Genomic DNA, 15115 nt, shown 5'->3' on the forward strand with positions numbered 1-15115 from the left:
GAGAGAGAAGGGCGAGAGAGAGAGAGGAGAGAGAAGGGCGAGAGAGAGAGAGGAGAGAGAAGGGCGAGAGAGAGAGAGGAGAGAGAAGGGCGAGAGAGAGAGAGGAGAGAGAAGGGCGAGAGAGAGAGAGGAGAGAGAAGGGCGAGAGAGAGAGAGGAGAGAGAAGGGCGAGAGAGAGAGAGGAGAGAGAAGGGCGAGAGAGAGAGAGGAGAGAGAAGGGCGAGAGAGAGAGAGGAGAGAGAAGGGCGAGAGAGAGAGAGAGGAGAGAGAAGGGCGAGAGAGAGAGAGAGGAGAGAGAAGGGCGAGAGAGAGAGAGAGAGGAGAGAGAAGGGCGAGAGAGAGAGAGGAGAGAGAAGGGCGAGAGAGAGAGAGAGAGAGAGAGAGAGAGAGGAGAGAGAAGGGCGAGAGAGAGAGAGAGAGGAGAGAGAAGGGCGAGAGAGAGAGGAGAGAGAAGGGCGAGAGAGAGAGAGAGAGGAGAGAGAAGGGCGAGAGAGAGAGAGGAGAGAGAAGGGCGAGAGAGAGAGAGGAGAGAGAAGGGCGAGAGAGAGAGAGGAGAGAGAAGGGCGAGAGAGAGAGAGGAGAGAGAAGGCGAGAGAGAGAGAGAGGAGAGAGAAGGGCGAGAGAGAGAGAGGAGAGAGAAGGGCGAGAGAGAGAGAGGAGAGAGAAGGGCGAGAGAGAGAGAGGAGAGAGAAGGGCGAGAGAGAGAGAGGAGAGAGAAGGGCGAGAGAGAGAGAGGAGAGAGAAGGGCGAGAGAGAGAGAGGAGAGAGAAGGGCGAGAGAGAGAGGAGAGAGAAGGGCGAGAGAGAGAGAGAGAGGAGAGAGAAGGGCGAGAGAGAGAGAGGAGAGAGAAGGGCGAGAGAGAGAGAGAGAGGAGAGAGAAGGGCGAGAGAGAGAGAGAGAGAGGAGAGAGAAGGGCGAGAGAGAGAGAGAGAGGAGAGAGAAGGGCGAGAGAGAGAGAGAGAGGAGAGAGAAGGGCGAGAGAGAGAGAGAAGGAAGATGGAGAGAGAAGGAAGATGGAGAGAGAAGGAAGATGGAGAGAGAAGGAAGATGGAGAGAGAAGGAAGAGGGAGAGAGAAGGAAGAGGGAGAGAGAAGGAAGAGGGAGAGAGAAGGAAGAGGGAGAGAGAATGGAGAGACAAGGGAGAGGTAGAAACAAGGGAGAGGGAGTGACAAGGGATAGGGAGAGAGAAGGAAGAGGGAGAGAGAGAAGGGAGAGAGATAGAGAAGTTAGAGAAAGAGAGTGATGAGGGAGTGACAAGGAAAGGGAGAGAGGAGGGAGAGGGAGAGAGAAGGAAGAGGGAGAGAGGAGAGAGAGAAGGGAGAGAGAGAGAGAAGGGAGAGGGATAGACAGAGAGAAGGAAGAGGGTGAGAGAGAAGGGAAAGGGAGAGAGAGGAGGGAGAGGGAGAGAGAGTAGAGGGAATGATGAGGGAGTTATAAGGGAGAGGGAGAGAGAAGGGAGGGGGAGAGAGAGAGAGAGAGGGGAGTAGAGAGAGAGAGAAGGGAGAGGGAGAGCGAAGGAAAGGGGAGGGGAAAGGAAAAGGGAGAGAATGGAGAGACAAGGAAAAGGGAGAGAGATTGGAAAGGGAGAGAGATTGGAAAGGGAGAGAGAAGGAAGAGGGAGAGAGAAGGGATAGGGAGAGAGAAGGGAGAGAGAAGACAGAGGGATAGAGAAGGGAGTGAGAAAAGGGAGAGAGAAGGGAGAGAGAAAGAAAAGGGAGAGAGAAGGGAAAGGGAGAGAGAAGGAAAAGGGAGAGAGAAGGAAAGGGAGAGAGAATGGAGAGACAAGGGAGAGGGAGAGACAAGGAAAGGGAGAGAGAAGGGATAGGGAGAGAGAAGGGAGAGGGAGAGAGAAGGGGCTGACAAGGGAGAGAGGAGGGAGAGAGAAGGGCGAGAGAGAGAGAGGAGAGAGAAGGGCGAGAGAGAGAGAGGAGAGAGAAGGGCGAGAGAGAGAGAGGAGAGAGAAGGGCGAGAGAGAGAGAGGAGAGAGAAGGGCGAGAGAGAGAGAGGAGAGAGAAGGGCGAGAGAGAGAGAGGAGAGAGAAGGGCGAGAGAGAGAGAGGAGAGAGAAGGGCGAGAGAGAGAGAGGAGAGAGAAGGGCGAGAGAGAGAGAGGAGAGAGAAGGGCGAGAGAGAGAGAGGAGAGAGAAGGGCGAGAGAGAGAGAGGAGAGAGAAGGGCGAGAGAGAGAGAGGAGAGAGAAGGGCGAGAGAGAGAGAGGAGAGAGAAGGGCGAGAGAGAGAGAGGAGAGAGAAGGGCGAGAGAGAGAGGAGAGAGAAGGGCGAGAGAGAGAGAGGAGAGAGAAGGGCGAGAGAGAGAGAGGAGAGAGAAGGGCGAGAGAGAGAGAGGAGAGAGAGAAGGGCGAGAGAGAGAGGAGAGAGAGAAGGGCGAGAGAGAGAGGAGAGAGAAGGGCGAGAGAGAGAGAGGAGAGAGAAGGGCGAGAGAGAGAGAGGAGAGAGAAGGGCGAGAGAGAGAGAGGAGAGAGAAGGGCGAGAGAGAGAGAGGAGAGAGAAGGGCGAGAGAGAGAGAGGAGAGAGAAGGGCGAGAGAGAGAGAGAGAGGAGAGAGAAGGGCGAGAGAGAGAGAGAGAGGAGAGAGAAGGGCGAGAGAGAGAGAGAGAGAGGAGAGAGAAGGGCGAGAGAGAGAGGAGAGAGAAGGGCGAGAGAGAGAGAGAGGAGAGAGAAGGGCGAGAGAGAGAGAGAGAGGAGAGAGAAGGGCGAGAGAGAGAGAGAGAGGAGAGAGAAGGGCGAGAGAGAGAGAGAGGAGAGAGAAGGGCGAGAGAGAGAGAGAGGAGAGAGAAGGGCGAGAGAGAGAGAGAGAGGAGAGAGAAGGGCGAGAGAGAGAGAGAGAGGAGAGAGAAGGGCGAGAGAGAGAGAGAGAGAGAGAGGAGAGAGAAGGGCGAGAGAGAGAGAGGAGAGAGAAGGGCGAGAGAGAGAGAGGAGAGAGAAGGGCGAGAGAGAGAGAGGAGAGAGAAGGGCGAGAGAGAGAGAGGAGAGAGAAGGGCGAGAGAGAGAGAGGAGAGAGAAGGGCGAGAGAGAGAGAGGAGAGAGAAGGGCGAGAGAGAGAGAGGAGAGAGAAGGGCGAGAGAGAGAGAGGAGAGAGAAGGGCGAGAGAGAGAGAGGAGAGAGAAGGGCGAGAGAGAGAGAGGAGAGAGAAGGGCGAGAGAGAGAGAGGAGAGAGAAGGGCGAGAGAGAGAGAGGAGAGAGAAGGGCGAGAGAGAGAGAGGAGAGAGAAGGGCGAGAGAGAGAGAGGAGAGAGAAGGGCGAGAGAGAGAGAGGAGAGAGAAGGGCGAGAGAGAGAGAGGAGAGAGAAGGGCGAGAGAGAGAGAGGAGAGAGAAGGGCGAGAGAGAGAGAGAGGAGAGAGAAGGGCGAGAGAGAGAGAGAGGAGAGAGAAGGGCGAGAGAGAGAGAGAGAGGAGAGAGAAGGGCGAGAGAGAGAGAGAGGAGAGAGAAGGGCGAGAGAGAGAGAGAGAGAGAGAGAGAGAGAGAGGAGAGAGAAGGGCGAGAGAGAGAGAGAGAGGAGAGAGAAGGGCGAGAGAGAGAGGAGAGAGAAGGGCGAGAGAGAGAGAGAGAGAGGAGAGAGAAGGGCGAGAGAGAGAGAGGAGAGAGAAGGGCGAGAGAGAGAGAGGAGAGAGAAGGGCGAGAGAGAGAGAGGAGAGAGAAGGGCGAGAGAGAGAGAGGAGAGAGAAGGGCGAGAGAGAGAGAGAGGAGAGAGAAGGGCGAGAGAGAGAGAGGAGAGAGAAGGGCGAGAGAGAGAGAGGAGAGAGAAGGGCGAGAGAGAGAGAGGAGAGAGAAGGGCGAGAGAGAGAGAGGAGAGAGAAGCGCGAGAGAGAGAGAGGAGAGAGAAGGGCGAGAGAGAGAGAGGAGAGAGAAGGGCGAGAGAGAGAGAGGAGAGAGAAGGGCGAGAGAGAGAGAGAGGAGAGAGAAGGGCGAGAGGAGAGAGAAGGGAGAGGGAGAGAGGAGAGAGAAGGGAGAGGGAGAGAGGAGAGAGAAGGGAGAGGTTGAGAATGGAAAGAGAGAGAAGGGAAAGGGAGAGAGAGAAGGGAGGTCAGGTGTTCAGGATATCCAAGCTTCAACACAGATGCTTTAATCAGTCCCTGCTTCAGCACAGGTGGCTCAATCAGGGTCTCTGTCTTCAAACAAGCCTCTGTTTGAGCCACTTGTGCTGAAGCTGGAAAATCCTGAAATTCAGACATGTTTCGTGGCTTAAGGACTTGAGTTGAGCAGCCATGTGTTCAAATTCTATTATACTTTTTATTTACATTTGCATCTAGAGTACTCTTTAGAAGCGGTTTGTCTCACTTCAGAGTGGCTAGGATAGGCCGCAAAAGCCATTGAGATTTACAGGGAAAAAAAGAGGCATAACAAACTAAGGCTGCCATCTCTTTATATCACAAGGTTACTCAGCAAACTTAACAGAAAAAACACAGAGAATACACAGAACTATGCAAAGAGCCTCCCACAAACAGGGCTGGTTGATGATAAACCAATGAATACCATATTTCAAACCAAAGAAAAATTAACATGTACAGTATTTAAAGTACGTGAATGTGACCGCAATCACCGTTATGAATAGGTATATAGGATCAAACGACAGGTGCTCAAGGGGTATAGATATAATGTTTATCAGAGTTGATCAAAAAAGATTTGATCAGAAGAGTTCCCCTTATATACAGCACTCTATTGTCATTCGTATGGTAAAGGTAGACAACAATTGGTCTTGCAGTATATTACTGCAGATCTGTCAGGTTGGCCAGAATCACTGCGGATATCAGAAAATAATAAAATTTTATTAATTCTACATAGATAATTAAAAACACATATACATGATTAAAAATCCCTTTTTGTGGCTGATATGTAAATAGGATGAGGATTATTTGGATCTATTGCCATATATCATCATATCATGACTCTCAGAGTAATAACAGCAGGTCTGTAATTGATTTGTACAGCACCGACATTGTTTATTGCACTAAATCACGACGGCACGCCGAGATCTACCCCAGCTGCCGCCAGTAACAACCGCGCGCCGCCGCGTTTCCCCCACGCACCCCCCCTCCACTTCGCGCGCAATTTACCTCCCTTCCCGACACCGTACCCGGCTCCTGCTCTGCCTCTCTGCTTCCCCGCACCCCCGCTTACCTTCATTTGATCTCCAGGGGTGTCGGGGAAGCCTGGGGAAGCCGGGGAAGACGGGGAAGACGGGCGCGCATGTTACTGTGACGTCACAGTGCGCCGCCACGCGCCGCGGCTACCCGCTTCCCAGCCGCATGGAGCCGGCGGCTTTTGCTTCAATAAGCAATGTCGCTACTGTATGTGGCTAGCTAGCAAACAAATTGGTCTTGCAGTATATTACTGCAGATCTGTCAGGTTGGCCAGAATCACTGCGGATATCAGAAAATAATAAAATTTTATTAATTCTACATAGATAATTAAAAACACATATACATGATTAAAAATCCCTTTTTGTGGCTGATATGTAAATAGGATGAGGATTATTTGGATCTATTGCCATATATCATCATATCATGACTCTCAGAGTAATAACAGCAGGTCTGTAATTGATTTGTATGTGGCTAGCTAGCAAACAAATTGGTCTTGCAGTATATTACTGCAGATCTGTCAGGTTGGCCAGAATCACTGCGGATATCAGAAAATAATAAAATTTTATTAATTCTACATAGATAATTAAAAACACATATACATGATTAAAAATCCCTTTTTGTGGTTGATATGTAAATAGGATGAGGATTATTTGGATCTATTGCCATATATCATCATATCATGACTCTCAGAGTAATAACAGCAGGTCTGTAATTGATTTGTATGTGGCTAGCTAGCAAACAAATTGGTCTTGCAGTATATTACTGCAGATCTGTCAGGTTGGCCAGAATCACTGCGGATATCAGAAAATAATAAAATGTTATTAATTCTACATAGATAATTAAAAACACATATACATGATTAAAAATCCCTTTTTGTGGCTGATATGTAAATAGGATGAGGATTATTTGGATCTATTGCCATATATCATCATATCATGACTCTCAGAGTAATAACAGCAGGTCTGTAATTGATTTGTATGTGGCTAGCTAGCAAACAAATTGGTCTTGCAGTATATTACTGCAGATCTGTCAGGTTGGCCAGAATCACTGCGGATATCAGAAAATAATAAAATTTTATTAATTCTACATAGATAATTAAAAACACATATACATTATTAAAAATCCCTTTTTGTGGCTGATATGTAAATAGGATGAGGATTATTTGAATCTATTGCCATATATCATCATATCATGACTCTCAGAGTAATAACAGCAGGTCTGTAATTGATTTGCATGTGGCTAGCTAGCAAACAAATTGGTCTTGCAGTATATTACTGCAGATCTGTCAGGTTGGCCAGAATCACTGCGGATATCAGAAAATAATAACATTTTATTAATTCTACATAGATAATTAAAAACACATATACATTATTAAAAATCCCTTTTTGTGGCTGATATGTAAATAGGATGAGGATTATTTGGATCTCTTGCCATATATCATCATATCATGACTCTCAGAGTAATAACAGCAGGTCTGTAATTGATTTGTATGTGGCTAGCTAGCAAACAAATGTTGGCAAAAATCACAGTTTGAGATCATATCATAACTCACAGAGTAATAACAGCAGGTCTGTAAATGTTTTGTATGTTATTAACTCGCAGATAGATACTTGCAAAATTCACCATTCAAACCACAATCACTGTCTAACATATATACTGGTATTGCTGCTCTGAATAGATAATTTACAGGGCAACTCTTCTGATCAAATCTTTTTTGATCAACTGATAAACATTTACAGTATTTACAATCTTTATCAGAACTCTTATAGAGACAATAAAAAGTGGATATATATACACACACACACACACACACACACACACACACACACACACACACACACACACACACACACACACACACACACATTACAGTATGTGGGTGTGTATGTGTGTATATTATCTCTAGGGGTAGTTGCTCTGGGCTATTTCATACACAAGAGCCCCACAAACAGGGGTGGTTGAGCCTTTCAGGTACAGACACATCTCAAATAAACACTGATACCTTATGAATATTTCTCTATTAAACAGAAAGTAATCAGCAGCTTTGTGCTTTTTCAGTAACAGACCCTCTTTAATCACAGAAGATTCCCAGAGATAAAAAAATAAAGCAACTTACTGTATTTGAGACACACACCACTCGGTTAAACACTTTGAATTAAAGCCCAGGCCCATCTGACATCACATGATCAGTGACCAATTAGAGAATTTGTAGCAGACAAAAAAACTACAGTGCCCATGAAGCTTTGCTGCAAACTCATCCTGGAGTTCAAGAGTTTACAATGATTGATGTCTTACAACTGGGAGTGAGACAAATTGTAACAAAAACTAAATGTATCTATTCTGCTTATTGTAATGTCAGTGTGTGTGTCTGAGGTCCAGGGATATGTCATTTAATTGTGTGTGTGTGTGTGTGTGTGTGTATGTGTGTGTGTCATCTTAAATCAATCTATTCTTAACAAATAAAAATATTTTACATGTACTAATTCTCTAATTTCTTTTAATTCACTATGAATTGACTGAATTATTTTAGTATTTTTCTCTCCGCTCTTAATTATTGCTTAATTATATATTTTTTCATGTTTGTGGTTCTGAATCCACACATTAGGAAGTATAGACAGTTGCTTTCTTTCTTTCTTGCTTTCTTGCTCTCTTGCACTCTTGCACTCTTGCACTCTTGCACTCTTGTGGAGAGGGAGTGGCTCAGTGAGTAAAAGACACTGAGTGGCACTGAGAGTTTGAAGCCTGGGGCCTGGTTCAATTCCTGGTGTCAGATCCTTGTGACCTTGGGCAAGTCACTTTATCTCCCTGTGCCTCAGGCACCAAAAACATAGATTGTAAGCTCCATGGGGCAGGGACCTATATTATATTATTATAAATTATATTATTATATTATTGAGCATTTCCCATTTTAAATGCAAAATTACTAACTAATATGTTTTTCTCCTTGTGCTATGAAATGCCTTATTTGAATCCAAAACTCATTGTATGAGGATAGACGCCATTGATTTTTCTTTCATTATTGCACATATGAATGTACAGCTGCAGCAGCAGCGGCCTTTATTCGAACACTTCACGCTGTGTATACTTCAGAATACCCATGTAGTGGCACGTGATCTCTTCCAACCTTCCCGCCTTATCACCCACTATCACTGCTTACTGAATAGCAGTAGGCATTAAGTGCTTGATAAGTGGCTTATGAACGCTTACTGCATAGGCGTGTGTGTGTGTCTGTGTCTATCTGAGGTACTGAGATACAGTAGGTCATTTAATTGTGTGTGTGTGCATGTACAAACTAAAAAAAAGTAACAGTGTTATTATAGCAATTACCAGTGTTACAAATATAGAAGTGCAAATAGCTAAAATGTAAGGAATCTACCGTTTTTTTTAAAAAAGGGGGGGACTATTCCATTGTGCATTTCACTTAATGTGACTTATTACCTTGCAATTAGATTTCTAGATATCTCTTGTATTTTCTAGGGTTACTCTTTGGGAGTATGTGTGAGAGCAAGAGACGGGTTGAGTGAAAGAAATAGAGTGGGAGTCAGGGTGAAAAAATGGAGAGAAGGGAAAGTGAGAGAGAAGGGAATGTGAGATAGAAGGGAAAATGAGAGAGAAGGGAGAGGGAGAGAGAAGGGAGAGGGAGAGAGAGCAGAGGTAAAGAGTGGTGTTTAAAGCGGGGGCAGTTTTAGTCGGGGAAGTAAGGCAAGGGTCATATCGAGAGAGATAAAGGGGGAGTGAGTGATAAAGGGAGAGAGAAAGGGGGAGAGAATGAGCTCTTAAAACAGGACTGCTTTAATGTTTTTAAAGCCTAAGAAATCAGATCAACATACACTGAAAATGAAGGATTTTTTAAAACCGATCGAATTGGCAGAACCAGACTGAAACAGCTTCGTACAAAGCCTTTTTAGATACAGATTGGACATGCGAGAAGGGCTTGCAGCATAGCAAACCATGCCAATTCGCATCTACTGTAGAGTGCTCTTTCGAAGTGATTTGTCTCACTTCAGAGTTTCTAGACTAGGCCGCAAAATCCTTTACGGTGTACAGGAAAAAAGAGACATAAAATACCAAGTCTATTTCAAAACAATGAATGCAACTTAAAGACTCAACATATCTGGCTGATGAATGCAAGGGTTAAACCTGGGAATACTATATTTTCAGTGTGACATGACCCTATTAAGATGCATTTCTCAAGGTTTACAAGTTACTGTATGGTTATTTTGCTGTTTAAAGTTTTTCTACCTTTTTTTGTTTAATTTCTTGAAATTACCTATGTACTGGTAGGAAGATAAATGTTTGAACAGGGGTTCTCAACTCCAGTACTCAAGCCTGTCCAACAGGTCAGGTTTTCAGGATATCCCACCTTAAGCACATGTGGTTCCATCAGGGGCTCAGTTTTCAACCAAGCCTCTGATTGAGCCAAGATATATGACACATATTACTAATGCAGGAATAAGTCATCAGAAATAGGCCCCTTGTTCAAAACAATATAACCATTTTCTCCTGGGATGTTGGAAGCATTAATATGCCTGATGACGCCATATGCTGGGCACAATGACCGAGATAGCAGCTGAGAGAAAGAGCAGAGAATGTAATAGTGTTTAAAATTGTTTCCCAATAGCTCAGATATAGCGATCAGTGAAAGAACAGTGTCCCATCAGCCGTGGCTGGACTGGATGTCTTGCTCACAAGTGCTATGTAATGTGGAAAAATGTTGCACACCAAAAATCAAAATAAATCTGAGATACTAATACCAGTGGGAGTCCGAGTGAAAAAATGGAGAGAAGGGAGAGTGAGAGAGAAGGGAGCGAGAAGGGAGTGGGAGAGGGAGAAGAGGTAGAGAGAGGTGATTAAAGATTGATTAGTTTGAGTCAGGGGAAGTGAGGCAAGGGTCATATAGAAGGAGATAAAGGGGGAGTGAGTGATAAAGGGAGAGAGAAAAGTTGAGAGATAAAGGGGGAGAGAATGAGCACTAAAAACAGGACTGCTATAACGTCTTGAAAGCCTAAGAAATCAGATCAACATACATAGACCTGAAAATGGAGGATTTTTTAAACCGATCGAATTGGCAGAACCAGACTGAAACAGCTTCTTATCAGCCGTCTACCACTGAGATGTATATTCTTTCAGTGGTAGAGAATGTATCATACCCTCCATTAGCAGTGTCTGATTACAATGGCTGCAGTGAAAGAAGTTAGGGTTAGGGTATCCTGAAAACCTGGCCTGTTTGCGGCTCTCGAGGACTGGAACTGTGCAGGCCTGGCTTACAGCATAGCAAAGTAGGCCAATTCACATAAAGAGAGCTATTTAGAAGTGGTTTGCCTCACTTCAGAGTTACTAGAATAGGCCACAAAATCCTTTGCGGTGTACAGGAAAAAAGAGGCATAACATACCAAGGCTGCCATCTTTTAATATTACAAGGTTACTAGATGCTCTGCAGAATTTTATAAATGCAGTAATTAATTGAAGCCAACTAAAGTGTCACTAATTTTAAATATCTTGGCATTTGGTTTCACTCCCATTTAAAATTTGAGTTGCATATTGATAATCTGACATCCAAAATCATTGCCAAACTGGGTGTACTTTATAGGAACAAATCCTCCCTAGGCCAAGGTGCATGATGGGTTAACTTTTGTATCTTACAGACATGCTTAAATGTAGTTAGTACTGCATTGCTGTGAACAGGACACATAGTGGAAAGTTACCTTAATTAAGAGAAACTCTCCAGAGTTGTATGGGAGTCTCCTGGGCCCTCCCCTAGGTCATGCTTATAGTGCCAGCAACGCGACTGGCGAAGTGACGGGTGACGTCACCTGCGAAAGTTATAATTTAACTTTCGGGGATGTCGCTGGCGACATGGGCATTGATTGGTTCAGAGGCTGTCACATGTGGCGACAGCCTCTGAAAAATCTGATTTCCCCAGCTCCAAATTTTGAGTCGCCAGCGTTACTCCCGTCGCGTCGCACTTACTATAAGCGCTGCCTAACTGGGATGTATACTGAATGCCTGGATGTGTTCTCTGACACATTTGTACAGCAGAGAAATGTGCCAGACTCTCAACTGTGGCAAAGCTGATAGTATACTCAGGACTGCGTGCAGTAAAAATTGATCACATAATAGCAACTATTGGGAGTCCCCTGGTTGTTGATGACATCATGAGCGCTATCCTGAGTGTCATAGAATGCTGAAATATATCCAAAGCTATGTATCCAATAAATTGAGCAGAAAGAGATAGGGGAAACTGTCCAAGCATTGCTGGAGTCAGAGGTAATATGGACCGCAGCCAGTTTGTTCAACTATCTGGGCTGTGGAAATACCAGATGGGTAGTGTAGGGTGGCTGTGCACTGTAGAACCCTAAACACAGTAGTGCCACTGTTGGTCGCTGTCATCGCTGACGTAGTTACTTTGGTGGAACATATGCTGTGAAGTATGTATATACAATTATACCAAGGTACAAAAATAGGAGAATGAGAAAAGGAACATAGAGTAGTACGTCTTTGGCTAAGAGAAGAAGAAACCACTTGATTGTCTCTCTCTCTCTCTCTCTCTTTTTATATATATATAAAAATATAAAAAAGTGTAAAATGGGGGGGTTTGCGAGGTGTGAAATAGGCCTTGCAACACTACCATTTGAGTAAAAGTTGTGCCCTAAAAAAAATGTCATGGTAGGTGTGCTATGGGGTAGGGAGGGGGGCCTGATCCTTGCATTTGTCCTGGGCCCCAAGATTTCTGCTGGCGGCCCTACTGACAAGGGATTCCTCAAATTGGGCCCAGCAGAAGCTACTTCCCAAGCAAGCAATTGCCTTTTTATATTATTTGTTCTGCTTTTTACTATTATCAGTATATATATGTAACATCGCCAAAAGAAGGGTCGTGCGGTCACTGCTGTATTTCATCTCCTGTCTGCACCGCTGATAAGAGGCATAGAGGAATTTGTGAGGGCGGACCCTCGCTCTCGCAGAGGGGAGGGGTTTGATGTCTGTCTGTCTGTGTGTGTGTGTGTGTGAGAGGGAGAGAGAGAGTGTGTGTGTAAGAGGGAGAGTGTGTGTGTGTGTGTGTGTGTGTGTGTGTGTGTGTGTGTGTGTGTGTGTGTGTGTGTGTGTGTGTGTGTGTGTGTGTGTGTGTGTGTGTCACCCACCCTGTTTCCCTCTGTCTCACTTTCTGTCGCCCTCTGTCTCACTTTCTGTCACCCTCTGTCTCACTTTCTGTCACCCTCTGTTTCCCCCTGTCACCCTCTGTCTCACCCTGTCACCCTCTGTCTCACCCTGTCACCCTGTGTCACACCATGTCACCCATTTTCTCCCTGTCAACCTCTGTATCTCTCGGTATCACCCTGTCATTCTCTGTCTCACCCTGTCACCCTCTGCCTCACCCTGTCACCCTCTGCCTCACCCTATCTCACACACTCTCTGTGTCTCACACACTCTCTGTGTCTCACACACTCTCTGTGTCTCACACACTCTCTGTGTCACACACACACGCACACTCTCTCTGTGTCACACACACACTCTTAACAAGGACTAATTGTAGTATAATGTAATACAATAAATAAACATGTCAAAAACGAATGTTGTTCTTACTAGGAATTTATTCAATTTTTTTTAAAGCGGGCCTGGGGCGGGGCTAGGTGATGAGTAGATTTTTTTGTTCAGCGAGTAGATTTTTGGGTGATTTGTCAACCACAATATATATATATATATATGTAAGGGGGCCACTCCCGGCTTCCCTGATGTTCCTTTGCCCCTTGCCTTACCCCTGTGGCAGTGGGGGAAGGGGATGGCGACTTTTCCCAGTTGGCGCTGCTATCTGTGCCGGCGCCGTCGGGGGCCCTGATGCTCGAGCATGCGCAGATAGCCACAGCGGCCATGTTGTGTTTGGTGCGAGGTTCGCGCAATACGCAGAGGTTGGCAAGGGTAGTGGTGGCCATTACAAGTGTACAGGAGATCTGGTAGGTTGCGCAGGTGCAGTTATGTGTAGCGGTGGCCACTACAGCTTTGCACAGGTGCAGTAGAGACCGCGCACACAGTCCCCATAGGAAAGAGGTTCTGAGTGGACTACATCCCCCAGCAGCCTCTGGTGAATGCCCTATGTTCCCTGTCACCTGCAACCAACCAGCCACTGAGACTTGCAGATTCTCTGCAGCAGGGAATTTGATACATTGTTTTGTGCAGTCAGGAAGCAGACTGGGAAGCACGTGAGTGAGTGAGACTTAGGGGACAAAGAGGGAAAGAAGGTGGGCAGAGAGCTGCGAGATTCTGCCCTAGGCCAGAAATCCCCAGGCTAGAGTTGAGGCCCTGACTTCCCACTAGTGAGGGTGGGTGGTCACAGGGACAGGCCCTAGTACAGGAACCTGTCACTTTAGAGAGAGAGAGAAGTGAAGGAAGCAGAGACTGTCGCAGCACCATTACAGAGGTTTAGGATCAGACCTCTTCAAGCACAGCAGCAACCAACCGGGTGGGATCGCCCTGGAAGGTAACCCTGACGTATCTTCACCGTCGGATCCTTTGCGAAGTCTGTTTGCAGGTCCTAGCGCTGGAGCGCTCGGCAGGTAACATCCATAAGTGCACCAACTATAAATCAGTACATAGTGGCTGTGCAGTCACACACACACATACCTTATTTTGGGGGTGGGGTTGTGGTGTGGGGAGTTGGACATGGTGTGGGTACACGGTGAGGGGTTGCATCCTGCGAGACACGTGAGTTACTGTGTCTCCTAGAAGAGAGACACTTAATGTATGACATGCATAGTTATGTTACTGTTAGAAAAGTCACTGTTCTTTTATATGCTGTGTGCGTGATATTATATTATTGTCCTGTGAGGAACAACTCCCGCTCTGCTTGGAGCCATCACAGGTGGAGGCGCTGCACCATATAGTATTGTTCAGGAGGATACACCCCAGGCTCTCATTGGCGGAGGCTCAGGCCTCCTGTGAGCCTCACAGGTAAAGCACCACACTGGTAATACATATAGCTCCCCTCACATGCACCCTATCTGCGATTGGGTGGGGGAATATGGGTTACATATATATATTATATATATATAGTACCGACACACTTTATTCGAGTGTGGCCGGTACCGCAAGCCGGGAGATTTCCCGGCTTGCTAGTGGCCGCCCCTCGGCGTGCCGCGCGTCATAGACGCGCGGTCACGCGTCTTCGGGAGCGTGCGCCCCCTGCACGCGCGTCCAGGGGCTCCCCGAGGGAGCCCTGGTGTCCCGCGATCGCGGGACAGCGGCAGGGGGTTCCGGGGGACCCGGCGGACCCGGCAGCGGTAGGGAGAGCGCCCCGATCGGAGGGCGCTCTTCCGCTGCTTCGGCGCGCGCCCGTCACTCTCGGGCGCGCGCCAGGCTACTGCTGCGGCCAAGAACGGGCAAATGCTCGAATAAACTTGGCCGCAGCAGTATATATATATATATATATATATATATATATACTTATTATTAGGCTATAACTGCAGCACTGATTATTGTGCTACCTAGTTCTTGTTGGTTCTTAATAGATTGCTATGAGGGATATTGTTATATGCACTTATGATATAATACACCTCATTTAGCAATCAGGACGCCACACTCCATATATTTTAGCACCCTCCCCATCAGTTACATATGTTGCTGGTACCATGGTTTTTTACCTCACTACTTCTTATTGGGACTCACACTGGTACTGTCATTTAGCGCATGAATATTTATTTTGTTCTAACAAAATTAACACAGTATAGGAAAATATGCATTTGTCAGAGGGAAAGGCCAATAATCTGGAGTCAGGTCACCCTAATGTATATTAAAAATAAACACAGGCCTGTCTGATACTCCCTGATATTATAAAGTAAAGAGGCCACTCTATAATAAATATTTACACAGGCCTTTTTAAGTCTGTCCCTAATAATCTGTAATCAGGAGGTCATTATAAGTGTTAAAACAGTAGTGGTACTGTGATATTAAAGTGACAATCCCATACAAGTTTAATTCAGCCTAAATCCACACAATAATGTTAATAAATGCATTATAAATATCACAT

The sequence above is a fragment of the Ascaphus truei genome, unplaced genomic scaffold (genome assembly GCF_040206685.1).
Source record: "Ascaphus truei isolate aAscTru1 unplaced genomic scaffold, aAscTru1.hap1 HAP1_SCAFFOLD_682, whole genome shotgun sequence".
Classification (NCBI taxonomy): domain Eukaryota; kingdom Metazoa; phylum Chordata; class Amphibia; order Anura; family Ascaphidae; genus Ascaphus; species Ascaphus truei.